The sequence below is a fragment of the Dromiciops gliroides genome, chromosome 6 (assembly GCF_019393635.1).
Source record: "Dromiciops gliroides isolate mDroGli1 chromosome 6, mDroGli1.pri, whole genome shotgun sequence".
Lineage (NCBI taxonomy): Eukaryota > Metazoa > Chordata > Mammalia > Microbiotheria > Microbiotheriidae > Dromiciops > Dromiciops gliroides.
The window spans coordinates 205,955,843-205,974,024 of record NC_057866.1 but is presented as its reverse complement, the minus strand read 5'-3'; the positions used below and the strand labels follow the sequence as shown (position 1 = coordinate 205,974,024).

General features: G+C 38.2%; 1 protein-coding gene and 1 long non-coding RNA gene across 4 annotated transcripts in view; one reads left to right on the top strand and one right to left on the bottom strand.

Moving 5' to 3' along the window:
• TENM3 (teneurin transmembrane protein 3) overlaps positions 1–18,182 on the bottom strand; it is a 1,675,137-nt gene that overhangs the window by 872,074 nt on the left and 784,881 nt on the right. The window contains exon 1 of one of the 3 annotated variants that reach the window (XM_043970125.1): positions 7,190–7,302. The exons of 1 other annotated variant lie outside the window; for it this stretch is intronic. The gene's annotated coding sequence lies outside the window, so the exon portion shown is untranslated. Of the gene's footprint in view, positions 1–6,973; positions 7,057–7,189; positions 7,303–18,182 lie in introns of those variants that run through there. One more of the 3 variants, XM_043970126.1, reaches the window with a different exon arrangement.
• Positions 7,920–13,931, top strand: LOC122730774. Its single transcript, XR_006353546.1, has 3 exons — positions 7,920–8,101; positions 9,465–9,589; positions 12,209–13,931. It is a non-coding gene; the product is annotated as an uncharacterized LOC122730774 (long non-coding RNA).

Here is an 18,182-nt window from a genome sequence, read left to right as displayed (position 1 = left end):
TTTTTTAAATTGGGATTTGCTTTTTTTACTCACAGTAAGAAAAAGCTATATTGCAAACATATTCTTCAGGAATTTAAGTACTGACAGGTTCCTTCTAAACTTGTAAGAACTTTAAGATAATAATAATAAAATATATTTTTCTTTCCACAATTGTTTAAAATTTAAAAAGCCTACTCCATTTATTTCACAGCTACTTAAATGATCATCCCTTTGCCAATTTCTTCATTCAACAACTAGAAAAAAATTTAGTTACTAATTTTAATTATTTGAAGAATTAATTTGAATATTACTTAATAAGAGTTCATTATAAAGACTACAGTCAATCAATATGTTTGTTTTACAACAGACTCTCTAATCGTTTTTTCAAAACAATCTAATTTACATTAAACATGTCCTGTATATATATACATATACATATATATCATGGAGGCAGTCAGCCCATTACAAAAAATATAATAAATTTAATTTTGGTGAATGAAATTAAGCTAAATTTCAACCATCTCTATAACCTACCTTCAAACATGTAGTTCAGGAACATTAGCTCTCATTAGATATCATTCCAGTACAGGAGTGACATCCTGGAACACAATGGAGATTGCTGTGGTGGTTCCTGAGAAAGTACCTCTCCTTTGGAAACGCCCCTATTATCCAAGAGACATCTCTTTATGCTGACATTGGGTCACCAATTTCAATTATGAGAACTTAGGGGATTTTTACTTCACTGAAATTATAGTAACGAGTTCTAATAAAGGGTAAAGTATTTCTTTTTATAGCAAATTATGATTAGCTTCTCATTTGGAGACACTTAAGATACTATCCAAAGAAAAAGTCTTTTAAAAATGACTATTTCAAAGTTATGACAATATGAAAAGAGACTAGGCAAATGGATTTCAGCAAGTGAAATGACACTGATGAAACGGTGAAATTACCAAATTTCATTGAAGAAGAAATCTTCCCAGATCAATGATCTCCTTAAGTTACAAAATAAATCATTCTAGGAAATAAACCTGATAGGTGGGTACACGTGCATACATGTATGAACACACACACACACACACAATTCTCCTTACACAAAATCAAATTCCTTGACTTGAGACCAATACTCAGAAAGGTTATGTATGTACTTAGCATTTTTAAGGTGTAGACTTACTTAAATATTTACTTTTCCATCTATAGGAGAGAAGCAAATAGATTATTTTGAATAATCATGCATTAATATAGAGAACTAATACTGATATTTTTCTTTTATTGTACCAATTAATAGTTCATCTACTAATAAGTCATGTTGAAAAGTAAACTAAACTTTGCTTCATACTTCCACAGTAAACATCCATGATCAAATTTATAGAGCAAGTTTTAGTAAAACACACTATTTGTGAAATACAAAATAAGCTCAAAGGACTTCCACTCGTGTAAAAGATAAAGCTCTACCATTTAAAATTATCATCCAGAGACATACTAGACCCATGTCATTGTTGTTAACTGAATGTAGATCGACAGGTCAATCAAGTCATGTCCCCTAAATATAGCAAGACTGCAATCAAAATGCCTCATATACTAAGGTAATTCTATAACACAGGTATTAACTCTGTATTGTTCTATTTTGCAATGACTTTAACATAATTTAATAAGAACAGACGAATGAGAGTATTTCTAAACAATGAAATCTGGGAGCTAGAATTCTCAAAGCAGTTCATTATAAGAAGATAAAATCCAATTTTCCTTACAGTGTAAAAGAAGGAATATAGAAAAAATACAAAGACAGCAGAAAGTCATACCTCTGAAAAAGCCCCTATCAAACACCTTGCACAGGTAGAAAATAAAGAATGTGCATAATAATAGTTTGGAAATCATAATGTTATGTGATGGACAGATGATTACAGTTACATTTCCACAGGAATATGACTGCATTAAATAAATGTATTAAAAGAAGGTGTTACCTCAGTGAAGCCATATAATTCAGAGTTAAGACTGCCACCTATCACTTACTTGTCTGAAAAGTCAGTATTACATAGCTTGGCCTTTTCTAAAGTCTTATTGGAATACTAGGAGGGAAGTCTTCTAGCTCCAACTAAGAAATACTTAGTTTTTAGTTTCTTATATTATTTTTAAAGCAATTCTCTCACATGATGGCATTTTATGATCAACTATACATATTTCGAGTTGGATAGGAAATCCACTGTAACAGAAAGAACTAGGTGAAATGATACTACCTACATTTAAGGCATTAGTTTTAAAATTACTCAAACACCTGGAAAATTTAAACCAATATTATGGCTTAATATGTGAAAAATGCTTTAAAATACTAAAGACTATAATAGGTATTTTGGGATTTTTCAGGATTAAGGAGTATTTGAAATGTGTTGATATTTTATATTCAAAAAGTTATCTACAAAACAAACAAAAAAGTTATCTAGGTAAAATCTTTGAACATGTCTTTAATAACTTACTTTAGGTGCTTAAAATTATTCTGAATTGATTATTTCAAGATTAAATGTAAATATTCTATCTTACAGAGAAGCAGATTAAAATATAAGTAAAAATTGAGATCTTGCCAAGTATTAGACCTTAGTTTAAGAATGTCACAGTACGAACTTAACATGTAGCATAAAAACTGAAAGCTACCTCTTTAAAACACACACACACATCACATACTCTGGCTATATAATAGTATTTACCTATTTTAATCTTGCCTTCTGTGTTCTTAATACGTGAAATTATTTGACCTGCAAGCATGTATCACACTAAGCAGTGCGATATTAACAAAAGATCAAGAAAATCTTAACATGGTCTTCCAGAACAACATAAAAAGCTGATAAATCCATGTCAGATAATGTACAAATAAGAAACAAATGCAAATATCACAGTGGGAATGATAATATCCACTATCTATCCAGTTTCAGAAGAGGATACAGAATTACCTCCACATGTATTTGCTTTTTTTTTTTTTTCACTGTCAGGATTACACCTAGCACTTGCAAAGTTAACTTATAACAAAAACACAAGATTTATATCTACAATTCCAATAGTTTCTAGAATTTTCAACTTGAGTGTTGATGTAATCATAAAAAAATAACCTGGATTAAAAAACAGTCATGATTCACACAACCCTTTGGTAGGTAAGAAGAGATAATCTAAGAAGTATTTACATATAGAAACAAAAAAGTGTTTTCATTTGAAATGTATTAATTAACCTTTTCATGTAAGAGCCTTACTTTATAAAACTCTTGTGTAAAGTTCTAATTGGATCTCACAAAATATGTATTAAGCATGAGACCCAGCATTCCAAAATTCTAACACGGTATAACAATTGTTTTGAAACAAATGACTTCTCAAGATGGTGAGGTATTACTATCAATCACCAACAAGTTAATTCTACATAATAAGGCAGGTTTGGATGCAGACTGATCCATTGTGGAATGCTGTATCTAAAATTGATTACAACAGCACTCAAAATGAATGCAGCCCTCCAAACCACTTCTTTGCTCAGAAACATTAATCTCAATTAGAAGGAGAGCTTCATAATGGTAATGCTTGGTATGAAAAAAGTATGGAATAAATCAGGTTTTATAAGACACATCAATTAATCAGTTTTAGAACTAAGAAAGCTTTTTTTAAGGAAAATTTGAAAAACCAGAACTGTTGAAAGCTCAGACATTTCCCAAACTTCTTAATATTTGTTTGTGTGCTTACAATTATGGAACATTTTCTCAAATGAATTTTGACATGATTTATAAAACTTTTTTACATTATATTGTTGAGGTGTCCTTTTTAAAAATAATTTTTAAAAATTCTGAATGCTTATGTGAAAGCTTTATCTCCAGGGGAAAAAAAAACAACATTGATTTAGTAAGCATCTAAGAGCACTGAATCTGAAGGATGATTTCAGGAAGGAACATATGTTTTTCCAAGGACAAGAGAGATTATCAGACTGTTTGTTCATAATGTTATCAACTTTAAAGCAAGTTAAAGTGAGTTCTGAGTCAAAATTAACTCATAATGCTTTTTAAATTATCTAATAAAAGCACATAAGATGATAAGCAGAGTATGAGTTACCATGCTAATAGGTTTCACTGCATATCTTCATGTACAACTGACTTCCACACCTGCCTTAGATAAAGAGAGAAGAAAGCCAATTTATTGTTACTGCTCTATGCCATGATTCATAGAACTAGAGAGCTGGAAAGTTGTATTTTTTTAATCACACAATTCTTTCAAAGGGTAAAGATAAGTTAAGAGAAAGTATATAGATATAGATATAGATATCTATATATCTATAGATATATCTACTTGATATAATATGAATAAATGTTAATCACTAATGTATTTGGGCTCTATGATGCTGCTGGTTTCAAACTTACCATAAGTAAAGGACTGATAAAGCTTTGTAATACATTGTGCCACAAACACACTTCAGGATTTCCAACTATACTTTTATATCAACTGCAAGAGTGCCATTTTCTTTACGTCCAATTCTAAGATGTTCTAATATTTCAGATATTTAATTTGGTCCCTAATTATAACTACATCCTCCTCTCTTATATGCTATTCGGTTGACTGTTTGCAGAGAGGATAATTACTACTGGCTCAGAGAGCTTAGCTGAAAGACTAGTTTGAACTTGCTAACTGGATTATGAATGCTAATCTGAGTTTCCTTTTCAAACAAATGTTAAACTACTCACTCTATTTAGGGAGACTCTGCTGCTCTTCCTAAAACCTCATTTTAGTTTTCTCTCTCTCTCTCTCTCTCTCACACACACACACACACACACACACACACACACACACACACACACACACAAGTTCACTTTCCTCAACAGCTACCCTGTTGCCACACCCTTAAAATCATGACAGGAAAAACCTATATAATTTAATCAAGACTAATAGCTTGCTTGACATAACACATCTTTAAAAAACCACAACAACATGTACCATTAATAAAAATTAAAGAATAATTATGATTCTGCTATGGATGCTCCACTTAAAAAAAAAACTCTGAAAAACCCAGAAGGGACCCAAAATATCCAGTTTCTCCTAAATAGTGGTTAATGCCATGGTACAGACATAGTGTTTCCCAATTGTAACTGCAATATATTCCATAACTATTAGTATAAAATTCATTTGTCTTTTAACACCTGAATAATACAAATATTTAAGTTTCATATACCTCACCTTCCAGTTACATTGAAATGAAACAAGGCTTTTAATGTCTACTCAATAAGAAAAGAAAGAACAAAATCCTGGAAATATATTCTGCCATAAACTAGTGCAACATATATTCAGTGACTTAAAGGAATTTAAAGATACTTTCTAAAATTTGTAAGTGACTTTTAACTATCAAACTTACATATTTACAATATTTAGTGAGACAAGTATTATTACTGGACTATTTTCATTCTAATACCATGTATTAAATATTTTCCTTGCATCTCAAATCACTAATTTGGAACTTGGAAAGCTCATAGAAGAGATTACATTAAGAGATAAAAGGCAGGAAATTTTATATAGTTAACATTTTAATGAAAAGTGCCCAAGACTTAGTATATTTAAAAGACAATGCTTTTAAACCAATTTAACTAGTTATTAAATTATAATTATAGAAACTCAAAGTTCTCAAATAGTAGACAGACCATAAATATTTAATATCCCAGGTGGGCAAGAAAAGATACAATGCTTCTAGACAAAGTTGCTAAAATAATAAACGAACTATCTTTAAATTTAGAGCTCTTACAGTGTTACAATAGGATTAAAAAAAAACCAGAACAAAACTGCTTGGAGTCTTCTAAAAGATGCCAGTCCTAATCATGTCTTTTTCTTTGGTAAGAAAAGGGAAAAATATTACTTGAGCATATATTCTAGTGGAAAGACCACCCAGTGGATTCTGCCAGTGTCTACAAATGTCTGACAAATACATTGTCAGAAGATAAGAAATATAGTGTTATGAAGAGACAATCTCATTCACAGCGATCACAGAAATTGTGTAAGGATGAGCCACAAGTCAAGCTAGGACAACAGCTTCTACTCTCACTCCACTGCCCAATAAAAGTGCCCTAGTACTTTTATTTATCTTCAAAGCATTCTTTAATGACTTTATAAAACAAATGAGTTTGCTATATCAGAAAGGGAAGGTTTTTTTTTTTAATTTTGAAAAATCTTTTGGTCCTCTACCCACAGTGGAATAAAATGATTTGCAAGTCACCAACAAAGCTACCATGTAAATGTGGCAAAAAGTACTAGGTGCTACCCACACAACTTAATGAGTTGAAGAATGGTCAGGAGGAAAGACTCTTCTAACTAAAGCCTATTCTAATTTGCTGGAAGGAAATATGATACAGATAAGGCACCGGGGCTTTTGACACAGGGATTTGTAAACACGAAGCCATTGTCACTCAGTTTATTTGGGGCTGCTGGAGTAATTCACGGAGTTCCCGGATCAAGTTTCAACCATGAATTGCCACTTCTAATACCTCCACCCCTTTCCGACTTAGCTTCCTTGGCAGTTTGGGAAGCACGTTCGGTACTTTCCCTGGAAACAGCTGACAGCCTTATGTATCAAGTACCTAAGAAGCCCATTAAGATGCTTCCAGAACAGACCTGGATGAAGCAACAGCAGCACCTCAATTAAAAAAAAAATAGGGGTGTGTTTGTGTGTGTGTGTGTGTGTGTGTGTATGTGTGTTGGCTGAGGGGAGATGACCACGATCAGAAAAAGATAGGACCAAAGGCTCTCGTTAAACCTATAGGTTGTTAGTACTTTTACCCTCCCTACACGGTCACCGGATCTGTTGCTTCGCTCAACGCCAAGCAGGGTATCCAAGCCAGAACCACCAGGTAAAGTTCCCACCTGAGAGCAGAGCGAGCGAGAGAGCGAGCGGCAGCGAAACAGGGGAGGGGAAAGATGTGAGCAAGGGATCTAGCCTGGGAAAGAAAGCCCAGGAAGAGGCGGGCGGGTGCAGAAAGACCTCCCTCTTTACCTAGGGGCTTTGACAACTTGCTCGCTCCAGCCCAGCTTCGGGAGAGGGGAGAGGAGAGGATGGGAGACTCTCTTCGAAGCGCTCAGCTGGCAGTCACTGAGCTGAAGCGGTGGCAGTGGCAGCGGCGGCGGTGGCGGCTGCGGAGACGGCTCCCCCTCCCCCACTGCCTCTGCCCGGGCACTAGGACCCCAGAAAAGAGCAAAGCGCAGCACTTACCCAAAGCTCTCAGCTCGGGCGCTTCCTCTCCTCTCAGTATCCCGGCAGCACCGTCAAGACTAGCATCACACACACAGCACTTTGCCAAATTCAAAGGAGAAAAGGGGGAGGGGGAAGGAGGAGGAGAAGGGGGTAGAGGAGCCGGTGGGGAGACACAGGATGGGGGGGGGGGAATGCAGGAGATTGGGAAGGGAGGAGAAGGGGGGTCAGGAAAAAAATATAGCAAGTGTTACAACTTCCTTTCCTTCCCAATACCCCAGCTTGCAGCCTGCGAGGGACGGAGAGAGGGGAGGGAGGGAAACACTGAGCACCAATGAGTTCACTTTCTTTTTCTCCTCCGCACTCTCCCCTCTCTTCCCCCTCCTCCCCACCCCTACTCCCCGGCCCACTCTAACCTCCACCTCTTCTAATGGGGCGGGCTGGGAGTTTGCTCTTCTCTCCTTGAAAAAAGGAGGAAGGAGAAGGAGGAGGAGGAAGAGGAGGAGGAGGAGGAAGAGGGAGAGGTGAGAGAAACCAGGCTGGTGGGACCGAGAGCAGCATCCAGGACCTTAATTGTGTGACATGGGGAGCCCTGAAGGGAGAAGCAGCAGCGCAGCGGCTCAAGCCGCTGGGCCACATACATAGGCGCACACACGCGCACATGTGTGTGATGGAGAGGGAGGGAAAGAGGGGGGAGAGGGAGAGAGAGAGAGAGAGAGAGAGAGAGAGAGAGAGAGAGAGAGAGAGAGAGAGAGAGAGAGAGAGAGAGAGAGAGAGAGAGAGAGAGAAAGGCAGAGAAAGGAGCCGAGAGGAGCCTACCATGCGCTTCCCCCGTGCAAACTGAGGGAGAACCCAATCACAGGGCGATCCGGACGGAGCTGTGATCATTTATAATCCCTGACTCAACCTCTCCACCACTTGTCAAGATGACAGGTACTTTATTTCTTCTTCTTCTTTTATTGTTATTATTATTATTTTTAAAAAATCTTCTTTTTACTGCCTTTTTTTGTCAAATGAGATTTGCTGGACTGAACCACGTTTGCCTTGGCTCCCTCCCTCCTGTCTGTGTTGGTTAATGTAAAGCACCGAGGCTCCCATGCTGTGACCAATCAGTGCATCTACTACTATTGCAATGATTTAGGGGTCATCCATGAATAACACTCCACAGTGATGAATGGCTCTCCGCAGTTTTCTTTCCTGATGAGGGTGTCTGCACGCCACTGATTGCAAACACTAATGAACTTACAGCTCCATTAGATATTCTCTTACCAACAATGTGAGAAGGGGCGTTTGTGTGTTTTGTGGGGGGCCGGGGAGGAGAGTTCGGGGTGGTGCTGCTGGTGGTAATTGCATTTGGTAAGTGGAAACACTTCGCTCGTATAATCAAACCCCTACTCTTTCTGGGGGAAAAATACTTTTCTTGATGTTCTGTAGGGTAAGCACATTAGGTCAGCTGAGTCACCGGAGAAAGTGGGAGTCTTAAAATGCAGCCTGGAGGATTGCTTCTATGTCAGAAGGGTATAATTAAGGCTTCACACCCCTGGTGGGTAGACGCTGCCTTACAGTAGCTCAAGGGGAAGAAAAAAAAATGACCTGTGGTTGTTAAAGCCCGCTGTTTGATACTCAATGAGCAGAAATACACCTTTTGGCCAGCCGGGGGTGGGGCGTATCTCTCTCTGTGTACTTGGTGGTGGTGGTGGTGGGCTGCTTTCTGCGAACTAATAAATGAAACACTCTTAAAATCCTCGAGCTCGGCAGGGTGACAGAACAAGTGGTCACCGCAGCCTCCTGACTGGATCTTTTTGTAAACCCAAAGCTGGAACATCACATCGAAAGAGACCATCCAATGTCAGTTTTATATCCTGCCTGAACACCTCAGATTTCAAAGAAAACCACCAAACGTTGTCACTGAAAGTTAGGAGAGTGTGTGTGTGTGGGGGGGGGCATTTTGTTTCCGGTTCTCTGTACCACACTACCAGTTCCCATTTTGGCCCCCTTAGTGGGGTGGGTGTGGGACCAGCCAAACACTCCCCCCGCCCCTTCTCTCCTCCTCTCCCCTTCCTGCAGACTGCTCACTTGGGGAAGTGTCCAAACTATCTCAAGTTCACGCAGTCTGGTAGTTTTGAACACCGAGTCACTGTTGCTATGTGGAACGGTTCGCTGCTTTCCCCCGACTCCAACACATCTGTCACCTTTTCGGTTCAGTAACGATGGGCTGGGCTGCCTCTGCTGGCTAGGGTGAGTGTAAGTGTATGCGCGCACCCGCGTGTACAAATGCCAAGTGTCTCTCTCATAGGGGTGAGCTCCTGGGAAGGCGGCGCATGGTGGCTCCTCGGAGCACTGAGGTCTAGGGGTGTCGCCTTGCTCCTGTAAAGCACCGAGAACATCGGCGTGTGTGTTCCCGAGCTACTGTGGAGACAGGTGGGTGCCAGGCGGGGGAGTGCGAGAGGATTCCCTGGGCATCTTGCTTTCCCTCTCCCAGTTCTCTCTTATAGACTTGTCCACATTCTGGTGATCCAAAAGGCTGGCCTAGGGCTGACTCAAAAGAGAAGGAAAAAACTTCGATGGCAAAGTACAAGCCGGAGTGAATAATCTGGGGAAACATCTTGAGCACTGCGCAAGGCGCTGGGAGCATGAGGATGATTCCCCCATCTCCAGTGACCCTTCCCATTTTGCAAAATGAGAACACTCTCACGGAAAACTTTGAAGCAAATAGCAGAATCCCCAAGCCCTCCCTTTTATCAGCCCAGGCACCAAAACGCCATGTGTTCCAGAATTTACTAAGTTATTTTGAACATAATAAAGGGGCTGAAACATTGGTCATGGTTGAACTTGACCCACCTAAAGTGGTGGGGAGTTCATTTCACGTTACTGACACAAAGAAGCAAAGACATTTCTGCAAGGGGTGAGGGACAAAACAGTAGTAACAATACTAGCTTTCTGTTACTTTCTCTTATCTGTTGATATTTCTGTCTTTCTATGCCTCTGTCTCTCTATTTCTTAGTCTGACTTTTTCTCTATCTTTATCTCTTTCCCCAGTCTCTCTCCCTCAGTCACAGTCTTTCTATCGCTCCCCCTCCCTCTCTCCCTCCTTCACTTCTTCCTTTCATGCTCCAGCATTATAATATGTAGAAGTTAACTTTTTTTTTTCTTTTCGAAAGGGGAGGAAGAGGAAATAATTCAAATCCTAACTACAGTGCAATCACTTTCCTAATTTTTAGCTAAAAGACTAATAAATATCTATCCATTGACAGACATGGCACTGACTTAACTTGTTAAGACTTATGCTGTTAAATAATGGTATAATGATCACTTTATTCTGCTCAGTTTACATGTGAGCAAAAATGGTGAAAGTCTTTTTTCAGTTCTAAGACCACCTCCCAAAAAAATCTACATTTTTTTAAAAGAATGAGACCTTTCTCTCAATGGCCTTTTGCTTTTGGGGAGGGGGGACAAAAGGATATAGCTTTTATATTTAGCTATGTATTGTCAACAAAATTATATTTTTACCTAAAATTCTCATACTGAAAGGGAAATAAGGTGAGTACAGATTCTGAAGGAGTATAAGTATCAAGCAAGGAAGGAGGAAAAGAACAATGGATAAGACAGACACAGTATATTTGTATATTGATACAAAGACAAAAGAGAAATAGCTCCTGCTCTCAAGTGGCTTATATTCTAAGGAGGGTGACAAGGTATGCACATTAAGGTCTATGCAAAGTAAACATATAGGTATATATAGAGAGTGAATATTTGGCGGAATCTGTGTGGTCTCCACTGTCTGTTTTGGATTGAAAACTATCCCCCTCCCTCCCTTTTTGGTATTACCCATAGGATAGATGATACTGATAAAGGATTTAAGTTACAATAGAAGACAACAATTAACATGTAACTTCAGAGATTATCTAGTCGCAAATCTTCAAAGTTTTCAGTTTGTAAAAAGTAACCTTCATGTTGAGCAGATAAAAATGAAGGGAAACCCTAGAACTCACTAATATTGCCCTAAGCTTTCTATTTCAATCTTGTTGAACACTTGTATGTCCATTCTAGTACATCCCGTGGCAGGTGCACTTCTGAAAGCTTCTCTATCGATAAAGCCATCTTTGCCTACACAGCAGTCTAAGTTTGAAGTGGAACCTTTGCAAAGAAGTTTTTACCATCTTAGGCCATTAGGAAAAGCTTAAGTTGTGCAGTGCTAAACTGTATGGTGTGTTTCCTCTCTCCAAATTAATCCCTGGAAAGCCAGAAGGCATCTTGCTCTGTGACCATCATGGCTTTTTGCCTCTCTGTGGTGCTATGGAAGAAAGGGTGGATGCATCCTTATACAGCGCATTGCACCACAATAAAACCCAGAGCAGGAGGTAAAATGCAAACCATAGCTATGTTCTTCCCCAGCCTCTGGTCGTTCACAACAAACTAGGTCCCATGTGTACTTTTGAGTTAGCATCTTTACACAGCTGGTTTTATAATCTGTAATGTACAAAGCTGGCAGGATCTCTCTCTCTCTCTCTCTCTCTCTCTCTCTCTCTCTCTCTCTCTCTCTCTCTCTCCCCTCCTCCCTCCCTCCCTCCCTCTCTCTTTCCCTCTTTCTCTTTCTTCCTCTCCCTTTCTCCCTCCCCCCTTCCCCCCTTCCCCCTTTCCTCCCCTCTCTGTCTCTCTCACCCCTACTTCTCTAGGGTTCTACCTCTTCACAAAATGCTCAGTCTTCTAAAAAGGAAAATATGGCCCAGTAGCTACCCAGCTTTTCAGGGCCTTCTAACTGTTGTCCCTTGCTAAGTGAATGGTTCCTAACTTCCAATTTCACTTTGGGAGGTAAACTAAAATATATTTTTTTTCCTTGTAAGATAAAGAAGCATTTGTACTGGAACTGAAGGGGGCACGGCTTGGGTCAACCATCAGATCTACTCTGCTAGTAATAAATTGGAATGGATAGTAAATCTTGTGTAAGTTTCTGCACCAGCCTAAAGGAGAAAGTTCCCATTCCAATTAGAGTCACGTTTTCCTTTTCTTTTTCTTTTCCTCTTCCAAATCCCTGAGCAGGATTGGCCTGGGACTGAGTTAACAGCTTGCTTCCTGCTCCCCTCAGAAAACACTGGGACTGCACGGTCTGTCACCTCGCCGCCTGACTTTCTGTGCATGGTTTGCATGTCAGAGCACTCCTGCAGGTCACCCAGGTAGCAGATTCTCAGCGGAGTCCAGCAGACAACCTCCCGACTTACTAAGTATCCTTTCCCATGATCACATCTGCTATAGCAAGCTGGAGTGGCTCTCTGGCTTAGCTAGAAAAGTGTCAGACGCTGCAGCCAGCTCACCGTTTCTACTGCCTGGTTTTACAGACTAAGACCAGCCTGGAAGTTAGATTCCAGAGAGTCCTGGCAAGTGTGGACCGAGAATAGTATTGGGACAAAGCCAGAGCTTTGAGACCGAGTCCTTTCCCGCCAGCCCCCCAAAGAAAAGACTCAGTGAAGCCAGCAATACGTACCTCTGTGTAACACCCACGATGATGGGAACCACTGAGAGATAAGGCAACTTGCCAAAAAAGAGATTAGAGATCAGTGGTAGCTGAGGAATCCCCCAAGTTCGAGGCACTGGTCAATGTTGCAGTTAAAAAGTCCCTCCTCAAGGACCAAGGCATAGATATGGAAAAAATGTGTCCAACCAGAATACATTGGAATGGAAATCTTTCCCATAAAGCCCTCACATTGCTTCAGTTTATTATCATTGTTTATTTTCTTTTTCAATGCCAAAAATAAGTCAAGTTATTTTCTTTGGCCCTTGAATTGTCGCAAAACTGTAAAACAAATATTCTAATTTGATCGCTGACAAAGTCATAAAATTAAATGGTTGTTTGTAGAGGGAAATATGTCCTAATTAAAGCAAGATTGGACCCTACATACATATATTCATTTAGAAGCCACCACATGCATTGCCTATTATACAAATCAACCTTTAAATAGGGTCATGCCTTTCCACGACATTAGTTTGTGTTCCACTGCATAAACCCCAACTACGTGTGAGCCTGACCTTTGGTGAAAATTATATACCGAAGCTCAGTATAACTGCTGACTTGATTTGCTAGAACTTTAGAAAAGACCTTTAAAGTCCACACAGGATTTTGAATATAAAGGAATGTTCTCACATCTTGCTACTACTTACACTTGCTGCTATTGATTGAGGTTCATTTCTGGGTTTAGAAACCACTAGTTAGCTTCTCCTAATCATGTGACACCCATAATTAGTCGCTTTTATGAAGTACCTTTAAAGTATGGCATCTGCTCTGCACACAGGATTTATCAAGAAGTTTGTTGAGGGCTTAAACTGTTTGTTGTTGAAAAAGGATTTGCAAACTTGAACTGGGACAAAAATTTTCTAGAAATATAGTTTTAGAGAGCTCACCACAAACCCTCTCCATAAAGAAGCTTCGATTTTTCAGGGTATACTCTATGATCTATCTCTCAGACACAACTGTAAGTTGCCAGACAGACACCAAATCTTTACAGAAAGATTTTAATTATGTTCATTTATTTTTGACTGTTGTTTCAAAAAAAATTCTTGTAAAGAAAGCTTATGTTAATAAACTTCTTAAACTATTTTGTTACCTTTCCTTCTCTCCACATATGCTTATCCCTACAGTCTTTAACTGGATTGTTTAAAAAAACCATCATTACAAACCTGGACAATAAACAATTGTAACTTACTTGAATTTTCCTAGAAATGTTATTTGAAAAATAGCAACAAAAATATGTCTAACTAGTGGGAAAAAATAAAAAGAAAGTTTGGGAAACAAAATGTATTACAATTAAAGTCTGGAAAATATGCCACTAATTCAAAATTTGGAGAAAACTGCTATTAACCTGACACATTTGGATGCTATTTCTGATGTCAAAAGCCTACAACTTTTTATTAAAAGAATTTCTGTTACCCAAATTCTCTTTAGAGTTTTGTTGATTAAAAATTGGAGGGCTCAAGATGTCTGAGGTTTTTTTTTTTTTTTAACTTCTCAGAGACAAGAGTTCAGCTGGTATTGGGGAAACAATCTCTGTTTGTTCCTCTCTGCTCAGGAGGACTGTTTCTAATTGATCTGGCATGGAATTTAGTTGGAGATGTGTATGTTGCAACCTAAGCACAGTCTCTGTATGCTTTGTAAAGTGATAACCATATGGGCCCTATTTGAAACATTTGAGGATTTTAGCCATTAACCTGGGTTAAATTGAGCCATAAATTCTACTCCAACGTGTATGTCCCGACAAATTCACCCATCATCATGTTGAATAAGTTGCATCCATACTCCTCCTCTCAGATTTTTAATAAAAATGAAGGTTGCGTATGGCATATGGAATGACTATGATAAAGGACTGTAATCTACCATTTTGTACTGTTTAAATGCAAATTGTTCATATTACACAGGCATTTTCTGTTGTTATCACTTTCAATAAAATGGAAATGCTTAAAAATGACCTGGGTAAAGAAAAGGCTATATTGTCAAACCTATTTCCTCTCATACTATTTTCAAGTGCACTTTGCTATCATCATGAAGATTTAATTAAGCAAGCTCAGCCAGCCTAAAAGCAAAGCTGTTTGAAGCTGCTACTTATAGAAAAGTATTCAGGACTTACAGAAAATAATTTATTTATTCTTCTTCATTTAGGGATATGAGCTGTTGCTGAAGGATTTTTTTAAGCCCATGACAGAGTTCTAGAGATTCTTTCCTCATTTCTGAATATCAATTTTATAGCTACACTTCGTTACAGTTTAATGGTGCTAAGTTATGGATGCTGATAGTCCTTCCTGTGCAGCCTTAAATTGCCTTGAAAAAGATACAGTTTCTTTAATTAAAAAAGCTGCACTGAACTAATCCCTCTAGCTGAAAAAAAGAAAAAGTTTTAAGCAATCTCTTTCTGCTCTGGGAGAGAAAAGCAGACAATACCATAACAGATCAGAAACATAAGCTATAGTGTGCAGCCAGGAGCTCAGCAGGGAACTGAATACTGCTCCGACTGTGTCATTTTTTAATCCCCCATCCCAGTTTTCCCCGTCTGACCTCATGCTGAGATGAAGTTATCACAGAAGACAGCTTTACTCTCACCAATGAATCCAACCCTGGGTCTGTATTATCCTCCGCAGATCAAAACACCGCTTTCATCAAATAGCATTATCTGCATAAAAGGCATGCAATTGCCTGATAATTTCACCCAAACTATGCTATTCATTTAAAGGACAAGAAGAGAAATGTAATTCATTCCTTTTTTGGGGGGCGGGGGAAGGGGACTAGAAAAGCTAACTTATACATTGCTCATGGGAACTTTTCTGTTTTTAACAGAAGATCTCAAGAAGGGGTCCATTTAGAAGCCCCCCAACTCCTGGGCATTAAGATTAATTGTTAGAACACCTCGGCGCAATTTGAGTGACAAAAGTGTAAGCTGTGCAGAAAACTGGCAGTGAGAAATCCTAAAGCCTGCTGATGCAATTAGCTATGCTTCCATGAACCCCAATAATAACATCATATCTAGGAAAATTGGAGGAGCATAAAAATTAACCAAAGTTTACTTTAATCTTGCATGGGCCGCTGTTCTTACTGAAAGATATTTCAGCATATTTTCAAAGAATTTACATCATTAATGTTTTCATATAGGAAGACAAAGCCATGGAAATCCTGAGCAAATGTTGAGAACATCAACATCTAGGAATGTCTAAGGAGTAAGCAAGTGTATGAGATTTAGAACTTCCTTCAGCTTTTTTCATTTGATTTTGAAAATCTTATTCACGTGTGCATTGTGTTTTGTTAGATTTTATAATGGGGGTTCTTTTATCATGAACCATACATAGGTCCTTATTGAATGACATCACTTGTTTTGCTCAAGGTATGGTTAGAGCATATCAGAGCAATCAGATCAAATTCTTTATATCAAGTAAATGGCATTACTAAGAAGTATTAAAACTCCCATGAGGCTGTGAGTGTCCTATTATGTGCATGTTAATATCCTTATAATATGTGGTACTCATAATTTTAATGATTAAGTTTGGAATTGGAAGGGTTTTGCTAGGCCCTTTTAAATTTGACTACATAGGCTTAACCTGCAAAGGATCTAACTTAATCTCAGCTTTCCACTTCTTGATAGGGGCACTCCGGCATAAAATGGGTAGGACCAATGACATGAATGATCAAAACCCAAATTAAAGAAGAAATGTTTTGAATAGGGGCATAGGGATGCCCCTGTATATTAGAAAGACAAGTGAAAGAATATGGTTTTTCTTTGGAAAGATACCCATTTTGTTGTAAAATCATTGTAACACTATTATTTGTCATTTTTGACACTTTAATTACATTTATGTATTTTGGAAAATCTTTTAATGTAATTAATTAACACTTTTCATATTGTTTTTCTAGCAATAAGAAACAAAAATGTGAAGTACTGGATGGTGACATCCCGTGCTGATATGTTAGCTGAATAAAAGTAAAATATGATTTTATTTTTTCCAAAATTTTGCTTCGTGACATAAAAATTATCTTAAATTTAATGTGATTAAGCATTAAACTATGGTATTTCCTTGAATTTGATGAGATGACTATTTTCATGTCAAACTGTATTAGAAGAACAAGCTTTCAAAAGGAACTGTTTTAAATCCCAAATCATTAACAGATCATTTATGGTTCAGTCTCAAATTCTCTGAGTTGTTTTTTTTTTTTTGCTGTCAAATTTACACTGAAGTTAAGTCTTTTAAAAACATGTCAGTGATTTTGTAGAAATCATATTTATTTCTGAAAGAGCCAGGGTTAGGAATATTTTTGTTTATCATTTTACTAAAATAGTTGTGATAATTCTCAATATGAAATCAATTTAATCTATCTTGACAAATAAAATGATTTCACATTCTGTTTTCTCATATGAAGGTGTGTGATGCCCCGTACCCATTTTAAAGATGGACAGCAACTCACAACTTTAGAAGCTAGAAATCCAAGTTGAGATTTGGGTTCTTAGATGTAAAATGTTATTTCTTCCCCAAGGCCTCTGGATGATGAAAGATTTTTACACTGGAAAAAAAAAAAATGGCATCACTAAGAGACCTGAATTCCAGACACAGGCCATGGCAAAACTACATTGTTCTTCCGACTCTGTCCCTTGGAGGCAAAAGGCATCATCTTATAGGTCAGGGAATTAGAGTTTCTGAAACCAGTACTGATATAACTTTTTCACCTTCTACAAAGTTTTGCTTTCCACTCAAAATGTGACAAAGGGTCACTGGCAACTTTTCAGACTTACTGTAAAGGCAATTCCTCTTCAATGAAATTTTGAGTCAGCTATGCTGAAAAAGAACTCTCAAATTTGCTTTATAGTAAAATTACATATATTTTAAAGACTTCAACAGTCACAGAGATATGAAGCTGGAGAATGGGGGATCATAATAAATTTAGAGGTCAAAGGCACAGAAAGCTGAAGACAGAGCAATAACTAGGGTGGGCTGATTAGAGGTTTGTTCCAGGTTACCAACATTTAAAGGGTACTTGGTACCCTTAAACAAGGGTGGTACAGCCAGACTTTAGATGAGCTATTTTCAGGGTCAGGCTACTCTCCTAAGCCTGTCTCTAACCTTCCTCCCCCTTCTCCCCTCCAAGCAAGGACCTTTCTAGCAGCAGTTTACAGTTGTTCAAGGGGTAGAGAGACTCGCACCACAGATGCTGCCTCAAAGTTGGCTTCATGCTGTTTGTTTGTCCTGGTTGCATATTGTATCAGTTGCCCCCAGACACAGACATTCAAAAGTTGCTAGTTGAGCTGTAGTTGAAGGACTAAGGATTAGCTCTTGTGTTTTGGCCTTTCCCATGAATACATGGTACTGCGTTGAATTTCATTCATAAAAGGGGACCAGGAATGTTGGAATTGTCCTGGAAAAAGACTGACAGATTCTTATCAGACAGAGAATTGGTCTAAGTTCTCTTTCTCTTCTCATCTTAGTCGCTGCCCATTCTTAGTTCCTCATAGGAGAAATGTTTCCGTGACCATTAAGTTGCAGAGCA